This window comes from Chiloscyllium plagiosum, chromosome 9 (assembly GCF_004010195.1).
Source record: "Chiloscyllium plagiosum isolate BGI_BamShark_2017 chromosome 9, ASM401019v2, whole genome shotgun sequence".
Lineage (NCBI taxonomy): Eukaryota > Metazoa > Chordata > Chondrichthyes > Orectolobiformes > Hemiscylliidae > Chiloscyllium > Chiloscyllium plagiosum.
In genome coordinates, this window is record NC_057718.1 from 8,111,549 (window position 1) to 8,124,518 (window position 12,970).

At 44.8% G+C, this 12,970-nt stretch overlaps 1 protein-coding gene across 1 annotated transcript in view; it reads right to left on the minus strand.

Moving 5' to 3' along the window:
• adgrg6 (adhesion G protein-coupled receptor G6) overlaps positions 1-12,691 on the minus strand; it is a 119,099-nt gene extending 106,408 nt beyond the window's left edge. Inside the window, exons 1-2 of the mRNA XM_043696747.1 lie at positions 12,270-12,691; positions 12,077-12,169 (exon numbers count right to left, since the gene is read on the minus strand). The gene's annotated coding sequence lies outside the window, so the exon portion shown is untranslated. The remainder of the gene's footprint in view (positions 1-12,076; positions 12,170-12,269) is intronic.
• Between the last annotated feature and the right edge of the window lie 279 nt (positions 12,692-12,970).

Below are 12,970 nucleotides of genomic sequence, written 5' to 3' on the forward strand. Positions count from 1 at the left end.
GAAGTAAAAAACAAATGTGCATAAAAAATCCATGTTAAGGAAGAAACGTTTGGAAGTATCAGAAGGATAAGCAGTATCTGTGATAGACATCACTACTTAAGGCAGCCATAGACAATGATTGCTGGTGTTACCAGTGAAGCCCACATCTCCAAGATTTACAAGGATGTTGCCAGGTTTGGAGGGTTTGAGCTATAGGGAGAGGCTGAACAGGCTGGGGCTCTTTTCCCTGGAGCATCGGAGGCTGAGGGGTGACCTTATAGAGGTTTATAAAATCATGTGGAGCATGGACAGGGTAAATTGACAAGGTCTTTTTCCTGGGGAGGGGGAGTCCACAACTAGCAGGTATAGGTTTAGGGTGAGAGGGGAAAGACATAAAAGGGACTGAATGGGCAGCTTTTTCACTCAGAGGGTGGTGCGTGTGTGGAATGAGCTGCCAGAGGAAGTGGTGGAGGCTGGTACAATTGCAACATTTAAAAGGCATCTGGATGAGTATATGAATAGGAAGGGTTTGGAGGGTTATGGGCCGGGTGCTGGCAAGTGGGACTAGATTGGGTTGGGATATCTGGTCGGCATGGACGGGTTGGACCAAAGGGTCTGTTTCAGTGCTGTACATCTCTGTGACTCTAATAAGTAAAAGCAAGAGAACAAAAAGCTCTTTTTAACAACAGAACAACTCCTTCTGATAAAATTACTCACTCCATCCTGGCTTTTGGGCTATTATTTATTTCCTGTTAGTGTGTGTGTGTATGCGCGCTACTATTTACATTTGTGAGATTGACTTGTAACTGTGGTTAATGTATTCCAGATGAGAAGTTTCACTCGTTTAATATGTATCTGCCAGGTATTGTCCCACCTGATCATCCCTCCCACTTCCCCACCTCCAACCAAGACGAGCTTGTTACTCTGCAGCAAGCTGTTAAAGTGTTGCAGGGTATCACACTCAGACCCCTCATGATCAAGTGGAGAGAGGTTCCATTAATGAAAAGGCATGAGACAGAAAAGTCCTGACCTCATTAATTCTTTCTATTTTCCTCCTACTTTACGCACTTTAAATGCACTCCATTCTCAGCTGCAACCAAAGTTCGCACTCATACAGAGATAATAAAAACAGCTGGCAAAGCCCCAGCACCAGAGGATTCACTCAGCTGAAGGCACGTTTGGGCGAAGTGTTTCTGAGCTTTGTTGGCAATACTTGTGAAAAATTGCTGGGCACCTTTAAGAAACCTGCAGTTCTCTCTCTTCACGAAGGAATGTGACAGAATTCCTCTTAAGGTTTGTTTTTCAAACAGTGTTTTTCAACGGATTTGACGCTGAGCCACAGAAGGAGGAGACACGGGAGTGGGAGTGGGGTGAGGGGCCCGCTGCACTGCTTCTCATTGGGAAAGTAGGTACTGCCCTTACCCACCTTGCAGGGTGGGGACTGGCGAGTTGAAGAGCTGAGACCCTGAAGAGGCCATTAATTCATCGCCAAATTTAAGGAGCAGATGGATTTTTACTTAATAACGAGTGAAGGGTGAGGAGAGAGGACAAAAAAAGTGGAGTTGAGATCAAGATGAGATCTATCATCCACTGGCAGAGCAGGCACAAGAGGCTGATTGGCCTACTGCTCCACTTAATTCTTGTGATCTTAAGAGCCTCATTTGGCAATGGGTTGGTGGGGGGGGGGAGGTGGTCACGCCTGGACCTTCTCACCCAGACCTTAATGAATGAGATGGAAGAGGAGGTAGTGTTTCTCTCAAGGGTATACTCACCCCCTATCACTTTTCCTTCTTATCTGCTCCAACGAGGGGAAAATCAAAGGGTTTTACAGCAAAGAACAGGGCAAGCCAAGTGGTCAATGTTGGTGTTTACACCCGACCCAAAGCCTCCTCCCACGCGGTCACATTTCCTTCACTACCCTGTCACCTTATCCATTTCCTGGTATCCCCTTAAAAGCAGCATTCACTGTCACTGCTCCATCTGTTAGTAAATCCACATTCTATCCAGCCGAAGAAGACTCTCCTGAAATTCCTCATTCAGTTAATTGGTGGCTACCACAGATGTAAGGCCCCCACTTTCAGTCTCCCACACAAGAGCAATCACCTTCTTCACATTCGCCCTATCAAACTCTTCCGGAGTCTTTAAGATCCTGTGAACGATCACCCTTTACCGTCGTCTATCCTTACAGGAAGGACCCCAGTCTGCGCAGTCTTTTATGTTATCATCACCACTAGTTCCTGGCATCATCCTTGTAATTCCCTAGTGTCCCTCTGGCCTTTTCGCACGATGGAGATCACACCACCGCAAGAGGGTTTTAAAACTCTATTATTTTTTAAATAAATCTTTTTAATAACTGCAGTGAAAAAGTCCAAAGGGGATATTTTCTGGCATGGGTTTGTTAGACTGAATGGCTGTGCTATAATAACTTTCTAGTTCTGTGGTCATTCCACATTTCTCTGTAAGGCATTCGAATCTGCTTCTGGTGAAAATTGCTTAAAGTTCCCTTCTCTGGCCTCTAAACCAACAATTCATAAAAAACCCTTCACCAAGGGGATGGTGCCCCTGTAATTTGGACTCAATGTGTATTTAATTCCAGTTCTATTAGATTTTTACTAAGAGAATGGTGCCTATAGCTCTGAGACCAGGATTCCGCAGGCTATAATGATGTGTGGTTTGTGCCATTTATGGCGCACTGGTTATTGTTCTTACCTCTGGGTTAGCAGACTGTGTCCAAATCCCAAGGCTTGAGCATAAAAATGAACCTAACAGCGCCAGACTAAGCGAGTGCTGTCTTTTAAATAAGATGCAAAATCAAGGCCCTGCCTACGCCATCAAATGGGTGTAAAAGATCCCAAGGTTCTATCTGAAAGGAATCCAGCTTTAAATCTTGGCCAATATTTATTTATCCCGCAGGCAATATCTCAAACGATTATCTGTTTCTTCTCTAATTTCACTGCTCCTTGTGTGGCTTTGGTTGTACACAATTTGGCTGCTGCACTTCCTACATTACAACTATTAATCCATTGGGAAAGTTGGACCCAATGTACCCTGGACCATCCTGAAAGGAGCTTTATAGTACAAGCCTTCCTTTCTTTACATTTTGCACACTGACCTCAGGCTAATTGGCACCACAGTGCCGTAACAATATACAGAGCTCTATTTTGTCCAGGATCTGTTTTCTCATTAAATATTATCCTCAGCATACGGGTGCTATTGGCAAGTTTGGTATTAACTGCCCATCCCAGCGGTGAGTTTTCTACTTAAACTGTTGCATTTTGTATAGTGAAGGTGCGCCCATAACTGTATCTAGTCCAGGAGTTTCAGGAATTTGACTCAGTGATAACAATGGAATGGAGATATATTTCCAAGTCAAGATGGTGAGTAGCATGGAGGAGGCCCAACCATCTGAGTGGCAGAGGTCACAAGACTGAACGATGTAATTAAAGCAACTGCCATACTTTAAGGAGCAGAAGTTTAGGTTCGAAGACCATCTCTTTAACTTAACAACGACAGACAAATCTCCTGAAGAGATTGACTGGTCCATTTGAGCATGAATACACATCAATATTGCACCAGTCACCTTGAAACAGAAAGAGGCTATTCAGCCCCTTCTGTCTGTTCCACCATTCAATTAGTCAATGCGCTTTTTAGCTCCATTTGCCCACCTTGGTTCCTTTAGTACAATTACTGAACAAAATTCTATCAATTTCCATTCTGAAATTGTCATATAGCCCCTCAGCATGCATAACATTTTAGGCAAGAGAGTTACCAATTTGTATGTTCGTGTGAGGAACTGTTTCCCTTGATCAGTTTCAAAGAAATATTGGACTCAAAACATTCACTCTGTTTCTCTCTCCACAGATGCTGCCAGACCTGCAGAATTTCCCCAGCGCTCTCTGTTTTCATTTCAGATCATCAGTATTCACATGTATTTTGCTTTTATTATCACCCCTGAACAAGTTTGCTCTAAATTTTTATTGTTCCCTTGTTCTGGATTTTGGATTTTTGTTTCTCACTACCTGGTCTGTCCACTAAATATCTCAATTAGATCAGCTCTTTGTTTTCTAGGTGTACAGCCGGCTCAGCAAGTCTACATAATTTAACCCTGTGGTTCCTCCAGCTTAGCTTTCTCAAGCACCTTTAACACAGTGAAACATCCCAAAGTTCTAATGACAAAAGTTGATCCAGAGTCATATCAACTTTTAAAGAGTGCCTTCAAGACAGGAAGAAAGTATGAGAGGTGGCAAGGTGTGGGGAGGGAATTCTGGAGTTTAGCATCCAGGCAGCTAAAGACACAATCACCAATGTGGGGAAATTAAAACTGGGGTTGAGTAATCGATAGAACTGTAAGACCTCCACGATCCCAAAGGGTGGTATGGCTGGAGGACATTACAGAGAAAGCAACGGGTGAATCGTAGAATTCCAAAGGGAACAAATAAAGTTGAAGAGTTTGAAATGCATGGAGTAGTGGGTGAACAGGTTGACTGTGAGCTAGGCTACAGACAGAAAATATTTAATTGAGCCAAAGCTCATAAAGCGGGAGATATGGAAGGTTGATTGGGAGTACATTGGAACAGTTGAATCTAAAGACAACAGAGGCATAGTTGATGGTGTCAGCAGAGGCTGAGGCAGGAGTAGCACTGAGGGACGGTATGGAGGACCTGCGATCATTCTGGCGAATTTGTGCTGTTCCTCCTTCAAGACTAGCCTTTCTGAGATATGATGCTAGAACTGACCTGAAGTTGTACTGTTATAAATGCTCATGGTGCAGAAGGCAGCAGGTCATCAGATGGTGTGTGACATCTCCTGGACCAGTGCAAGATTGAAATCTGAAGACAAATGCTTCTCTTTCTGCTACCTATCACACTGGACCCACCTTGCTACAGCAAACCTGCAGCTTGTGAAGTGGTTACTGGACAACAATGACAACTGGGAGATGCTAAGACCCAACTTCTGGAGGTTAGAGAAAATGCATTTTGATGCATTGATTTTGAAAAGTATGTGAAATGTTAATGCAGACTCCTGGAAAGACAAAACACAGGCAGAGACTCGTAAAGCTCTGTTTCTGTGCTGCAATATTGACCAGTTCAATTATTTGTGACTGTAATAACTGATCCCTCTTAACACTGAACATCTGTCATAATATTTGAGTACTGCAGCCTTTTTTGTTACTTTATCCACCACTGTCAACATTCTTTCCCTCCCACAGCAATGTGGCACAGTTGCAGTGTGAACCATTTACAAGCTTCACTGGAGCAACCTACCAATCCTCCCTTGTTAGCTCTTCCAAACTCATGAGCTCTGACACCTAGAACAAGGGGCAGTAGATGCTTGGAAACTTAGCCATCTGCAAGTTCCTCTCCATGTCACCTACCAACCTGACTTGGGAATATATCACTGTTCCTTCACTGTCAGAAACATGGAGCTCCCTTCCTGATAAACATTGTGGATGTAGCTACACTCCAAAGACAGCAGCAAGTCAAGACACAGTTCACCACCACTTTTTCTAGAGCAATTAGGGATGCTGGCTCAACCAATGACATTCAATTTCCATGAAAGAATAAAAAATAAACATTTTCAAGTGCAGTGATTGTTCTCATGTTGGAAAATTTTCAGACAAATTGTAAACATTAAGCTCCCACAGCCAGTAATCATAGAAGTGTTACAGTGCAGAAGGAAACTCTTCATTCCTTCTTGTCTGTGCTGGCTCAACAAACAAGCATCATTACCCATTATCAATGTCCTGTACCCTACACATCATCTCTATGTAATAATCTATTGAACGCTTCAATTGAACCCCCCTCCACCACATTTCCAGGCAGTGTATTCCATAATCTGACTACTCACTGTGTGAAAAGACTTTTTCCTCACATCACATCTATAGAATGATCCAATCATCTGCTCTTTTTATAAAGTGACGCTAGCTGAGGGTCAAGACAAATTCCTGCTGTTCTTTGAAAGCTTGTGATTCAATCTCTTTCACACCGAGGAACTGCATCTTTGAGAGTGCAGTACTCCTGTAGTGTAGATCATAGCGGGTTTAAATCTCGGAGGTGGAGCTTAAACCCACTAACAGTAGTGGAGAGTGCCCCAGAGGACTATGGGACTAATCTGTCATTACTGGGAGATGGAGACATTAAGGACTGCAGACGCTGGAAGTCAGAGTCCATAGATGTGGTGCTGGAAAAGCACAGCAGGTCAGACAGCATCCAAGGAGCAGGAAAGTCAATGTTACAGGCCAAAACCCTTCGTCAGAACTGGGGAGGGAGTTGCGGAGCCCAGAAGTAAATAGGGGGAGGGGGAGTGGGAATAGGTAGTAGGTGGATGCAGGTAGGGAGTCATAATTTGGAGCATCTGGTGTTGAACTGGGGTGTATAAAGTTAAAAATCACACAACACCAAGTTATAGTACAACAGATTTGTTTGGAAGCACTAGCTTTTGGAGTGCTGCTCCTTCATTAGGTGGTTGGTGGAGTATAAGATCATAAGAGTCAGAATTTATAGCAAACATTTTCAGTGTGGTGTAACTGAAATTATGTATTGAAAAAAACCTGGACAAACAATCCGAAGGGCCTATAATGTTCTATGTTCAAGCCTGATTTTTAATGCAGGCAGGGAGATTAATGCATTTAATCTGTGGGTGACTACACTTCAGGTGAAAGGCATGGATAACACAATAGGACCTTGATGGTAACATCAAGCTGACATGGGAATTGAACCTACACTGCTAGCTCCATAACAGTGTAGCAAACCAATGGTCTAGCCAACTGAGCTAATCAAATCTCGGAACTCAAAGTTGAGGATACTACCAACTGACTTACAACCAATCGTATTTTTAACTGCTCTCAAGATATTAAGGCGACTAGATAAAGTAGATTGGGAGAATTCATTTCTGCTTATTCATGGTCTATCAATATAATCTATAAATCAGTACCAGAACTTACAGGAGTGAAATCTGGGATCGCTTTGACACACAAAAGGTAGCAGGAGTTCACAACTCTTTTCTGAAAATTACAAATGATGCTGGATCAATTGTAAATTTTAAAGTCTAAGATTAATTGATTTTTGTTGAAAAGAGAGAGGTGGAACCGAAATCTTTCATCTCATCCTCATCAGGACAAATTCGAAATTTCAAAGTCTCACAACAATATATAACTACTTACATTTTTCTTTAATTACCCAGGGATTGGAAGTCAATATGTCCCCATTGCTTCCACTGTGGTAATGCCTCAGCCAATCAGAGTGGTCTTGCCAACCAATCAGTACAATTTAATAGGATAAATCATTGTGACCCTTTGGAATTTGGCATTCCTGCATTGGTCCTGATGAGTGCAAGTTGAAAAGCTTCAGTAACATGTCTTCCCATTCAGAGATATAATAGACTTTTATTAGCTAATTTTCCAAAGGGATAGAGGACAAAAGTGTATGTGTGAGCTAATCAGTTATGCCAAATACTGAATGCATACATCATTTGAACCACACAGGACCTGTTACAAAGTCACTATTGACCTAAATTTGTGGGTTTTTAAAAGTATTTAAAATGTCTTTATCAGGATCATACCATCAATTTTGAAATAAGGATATTTTTCCTCATAATGCTGTTAACGTTTAGATCAGAAGATGCCACAATTGGTGTTTGGTAATTCAAGAATGGACAAAAGCCATTAGATTCAAAAAGATACCCAATCACCTTACTTTAAGATATTGTGCCTTCAATCTCAAAATTATTTTCAGTACATAAGGAGATTTCTTTTTCCCTCCTTCTGAAATCGCAGGAATAAAGGCAGATGGCAGAACATTCAATTACTGTGACTTCACTGAGAAAGAGTTCGGAGACTGGAGATAAAGGATCCTTTGTTCGACTAAAACAGGGTTTGGGGAAACTTTTGGGCTAAAGTCACACAGTACTGAACTGAAAACTTGATGTGAGCCAGACTGCTGGAGAATGTGTTCTCATTGCTGGTTCTCCTGCCCAATGACAGTTTCGCTATAAATACCTCTCTGTGTTGCAACTGACAAAGGGACTTTATCCAACTCGGCAGCTACACTGGTGCAGACCTCCCCCAAATCTTGCTTCATCTGAAAGGCAGTACCTCTGACAGTTCAGCACCTCTTCAGTACTGTGCTGAATTGCCACCCTGGATTATTGGGGGTTGATATTCTCTGGAGTGGAACATGGACCCAGAATCTACTGTCTGAAATGGGACCGACAGTATTTCATATTATTTTTAAACCACTAAAGAGGTCAATCAGGGAGAGAAATCATTTCTGGTGGATACATAAGAGGGTATTGTAAGGTACTTGGTGTATGGGGGGAGGGGGGGGTGCATGCACAAACTGGAAATTGGAACCAGACCTTTCAGGAGTGAAATCAGGAAGCACTTTGACATACAAAGTGTGGGAGGAATTTGTAATGTTTCTCCACACGTGATAATTGAGCAACTTCAATTGTTAATTTTTAAATCTGTAATTGAAAGCATAATTGGAGGCAGTATAGAGTTCATTTCAAGCCATCTCCTCCCACTATTCCTGCTGCATTAGCATTAATAGAGCCATTGAGGTCGACAGCACAGAGAAAGATCTTGCAGCCCATCAGATCTGTGCTGGTTAAAAACAAACCACCTAACCATTCCAAATCTATTTCTACTATTCGGCCCATTGCTTTGTATGTCTTGGAATTGCAAGTGTATATCTGAATGCTTCTTAAATGTGATGAGGGTTTCTGCCTCTCCCACCCTTACAGGCAGAGAGTTCCAGGTTCCCAACACTCTCTGGGTGAAAAAACTATTTCCTCCCACCTTCTGAAAACCTCCTACCCCTTGCCATAAATCTAAGTCCCCTGGTCATTGATCCCTTCATCAAGGGGAAAAGTTCCTTCTGTCCACCCTACCTATGCCCCTCATAATTTTATACATCTCAGCCAAGTCCCCGCTCAATCCCTGCTGCTCCAAGGAAAACAATTCCAGCCCGTCCAGTCTCTCTTCTTAACTAAAACTCTCCAGCCCAGGCAATATCCTGGTAAATCTCCTCTGCACCCTTCCCAGCACTATCGCATCTCTCCTATAATATGGATCCCAGAATGACACACAATGCTCTATATGGGATCTAACCAACAACTGAACAGTTCCTGCATCATCCTCCAATGGTCCCCAACATTACAGATACCAGTCTTCGATTCACTCCATGAAATGGTTGCAGACACTGGATAGCGCAAAGGATATGGGCCCTGACAACATTCTGAAAATAATGCTGAATCCTTGTGCTCAAGAACGTGCTGCGTTTCCAGTACAGTTACAACACTGATATCTACCCAACAATGTGGAGAATTGCCCAAATTTGTTGGGGCGGCAAGATGGCTCAGTGGTTAGCACTGCTGCCTCACAGCGCCAGGGACCCAGGCTCGATTCCAGCCTCGGATGACTGTCTGTGTGGAGTTTGCATGTTCTCCCTGTGTCTGCGTGGATTTCTACTGGGTGCCCCGGTTTCCTCCCACAGTTCAAAGATGTGCAGGTTAGGTGAGTTGGCCACGCAAAATTGCCCATTGTGCTCAGGAATGTGTAAGTTAGGTGCATTAGTGAGAGGTAAATAGGGGAGGGGAATGTATCTGGGTGGGTTACTCAACGGAAGGGTCGATGTGGACTTGTTGAGCCGAAGGGCGTGTTTCCATGCTGTTGGGATTCTATAATTCACCAAAGATCCTCAGACAGCAATTTCCAAACCCACAACACTTCCATCTAGAAGGACAAGGATATTGCGTGCAATTCTGTTCTCCTTCCTGTCTGAAGGATGTTGTGAAACTTGAAAGGGTTCAGAAAAGATTTACGAGGATGTTGCCAGGGTTGGAGGATTTGAGCTATGGGGAAATGTTGAATAGGCTGGGCCTGTTTTCCCTGGAGCATCAGAGGCTGAGGGGTGACCTTATAGAGGTTTACAAAATCATGAGGAGCACGGATAGGATAAATATACAAAGTCTTTTCCCTGGGGAGGGGGAGTCCAGAACTAGAGGGCATAGGTTTAGGGTGAGAGGGGAAAGATATAAAAGAGACCTAAGGGACAACTTTTTCACACAGAGAGTCGTACATGTATGGAATGAGCTGTCAAAGGAAGTGGTGGAAGCTGGTATAGTTGCAACATTTAAAAGGCATTTGGATGGGTATATGAATAGGAAGGGTTTGGAGGGATATGGGCCCTGGTGTTGGCAAGTGGGACGAGATTGGGGTGGGATATCTGATTGACATGGACAAGTTGGACCGAAGGGCCTTTTTCCGTGCTGTACATTTCTTTGGCTATGACTCTATGACTGTATATAGGAACACCACCCCTTGCAAGTTCCCCTCCAGGCCACCCACCATCCTGACTTAGAAATAGATCACTGTTCCTTCACTGTCACTGGAATTCCCTCCCTAAGGGCATTGTGGACCATCCCACAGCACATGGACAGATAGTTCACCACCACCTTCTCAAGGGGCAACTAGGGACGCGCAATAAATGCTGGGCCTACATCACACAAACGAATTTTCAAAAAACGTATTCTTCAGCTTATCAAGGCAAGTATATCTCGTATGCCTTCAAAACCACGTTATCTCCCTCACCCATCACGTGAGACACAGGTGGACATGCACACCAAAATCCTTCTGATCCCCAGTGCTTCAAGGGTCTGACCAATCATAGAGACATAGAGATGTACAGCATGGAAACAGACCCTCAGTCCAACCCGTCCATGCCGATCAGATATCCCAACCCAATCTAGTCCCACCTGCCAGCACCCGGCCCATATCCCTCCAAGGTTCTGCTACGTCCTGGGCCTCCTCTACCGCCGCTCCCTCACCACCTGACGCCTGGAGGAAGAATGCCTCATCTTCTGCCTCAGAACACTTCAACCCCAGGGCATCAATGTGGACTTCACCAGTTTCCTCATTTCCCCTCCCCCCACCTTACCCCAGTTCCAACCTTCCAGCTCAGCACTGTCCCCATGACTTGTCCTACCTGCTAATTTCCCTTCCCACCTATCCGCTCCACCCTCCTCTCTGACCTATCACTTCCATCCCCACCCCCATTCACCAATTGTACTCTATGCTACTTTCTCCCCACCCCCACCCCCCCTCTCATTTATCTCTGCACTCTGCAGGCACCCTGCCATTGTTCCTGATGAAGGGCTTTTGCCTGAAACGTCGATTCTCCTGCTCCTCGGATGCTGCCTGACCTGCTGTGCTTTTCCAGCACCACTCTAATCTAGACTCTGATCGGTAGATAGACAGGCAGGAGGCTGGGAGAACACAGGCAGCACCAGGAGGTGGAGAGGGCGATGTTTCGGGTGTAACCCTTCTTCAGAACTGGGGGTGGGTGCAGGGGGAGCTGCAGATCGAGGGGTTGGCGAGGGCCAGGGTGGTGAAGCAGGGGGCAGAGGTGAAGACGAGTAGAGGGTACGACCCTGTTGGTCAGTGGGAGGAATGTATCCAGTTGGTGGCTGGGGTGGGGGCATTGGGAAGGATGATGGGAAGGAAGGTTATTGGAAATTGGAGAACATGATCGTATTGAATGAGGGCGAAGGGCCGACTCCCGCTCCTATATTCAACCGCACTCCTTTTCTGAGAGTCATAGCAGCTTCACTCTCTTGGTGCACAGCTGCAGCCAGACCTGCTAAGTTTCTCCAGCAATTTCAAAATTAAAAACTGTGTTCCGTCCCATCATGTCAGCCTGTTCCTGTTTCACTGAGCTGAATCCTTCCAACCCCGACTCCACGTTTCTCCCCTCTTGTCCCGAATTGGAAGAAAAGTTCCATTGGGACTCACTGAAACCTGTCTCTCTCTCTCTCTGTTTTCTCGGGCACTTTCTGCTCCCGTTCCAGGACGTGAGCTGTACTGGCTGACACTTGCGGCTCGCAGCTCTCCCTCTCTGGGCCAGTGTGACTGAATTGTAGGGGGGGAGTGGAGTTGCTCTGAGACTGAAACCTCCTCTATACCTGAGGCTTCGCCCCCGAAAAATGTACAAACCCGTCCCTTTATTTCCCGAGCCGCCCCGCATGAAATACCAGGAGACTGGACCTGCCCAGTAACTGACACATTCAAAAGTTTCAAAACTGACATGGGTCCTCTCACCTGCTCTTAAACGGTGTCTGTGTTGAAGCTGGGGGAATCTGGAGACAACATTCTACAGGGAAAGGTCTCTCACTCCTGGACGAGTGTTGATTTCTGTTTGCAGACACACACATACAGAAAGGAGCGAGTCAGAACTTGGAACAATTTGACAGCCGAGGGACAAACAAACCGATTACTGAAATCTGGGACTCACCAGTTTTGTCTTTCCTTCGCCCTGGGTTTAACCTGTTTGATGTCATTAACCGAACTGGCCAGTGTCTCCCCAGAACAGACTGGAACATCAGGCAGCTCCCGGAGGGGAGGGGGTCACGTTGACTTGTCCTTTAGACGTTATTCCAGGAGTTCTTGGGCTAGAGAATCCAAGGATAAAGCTCCTCTCCTTTCCTTCAAAGAAAAACTAAAACAAAAACTCCGAAAGAGACCAGAGTGAACGTGCCTCTCGCTCTGTCTGCCTCCTTCTCTCGGGAAGGTACAGGGACTGAGTTGTTTCTGTGTTGGATGTTGAAGAGCTCTCTTCAGAATTCCGCCCCTCCCAATTACAACATCATCACAGTGGTTTGCTTCAAACTGCACTTAGTTTTGCAGCTGTGGGGAAGACAGTTAGACTAAAACTGACTTTCTGTGTGTGTGTGTGTTAGAGGAGGGAGTTCTGTTTCAGGGCTTGGGTGTTACAGATGTGGGTGGGTGACAACTCCATTTATTTTCCTCCCTCTGAGACTCAGCAGGAAAGCTCTGGCCCACTTTTGTCCTACTTGGCACTGCTCACTTTGACTCAATTGCACAAGCAAAACTTAATTCCAAACCGACAGGTCAGTTATTCCCAGGACTCAGCCACTGCCTCCAACCCTCTTTGTTAATCACAGGATTCAATGAACAGGAAAGGTTTAGAGGGAT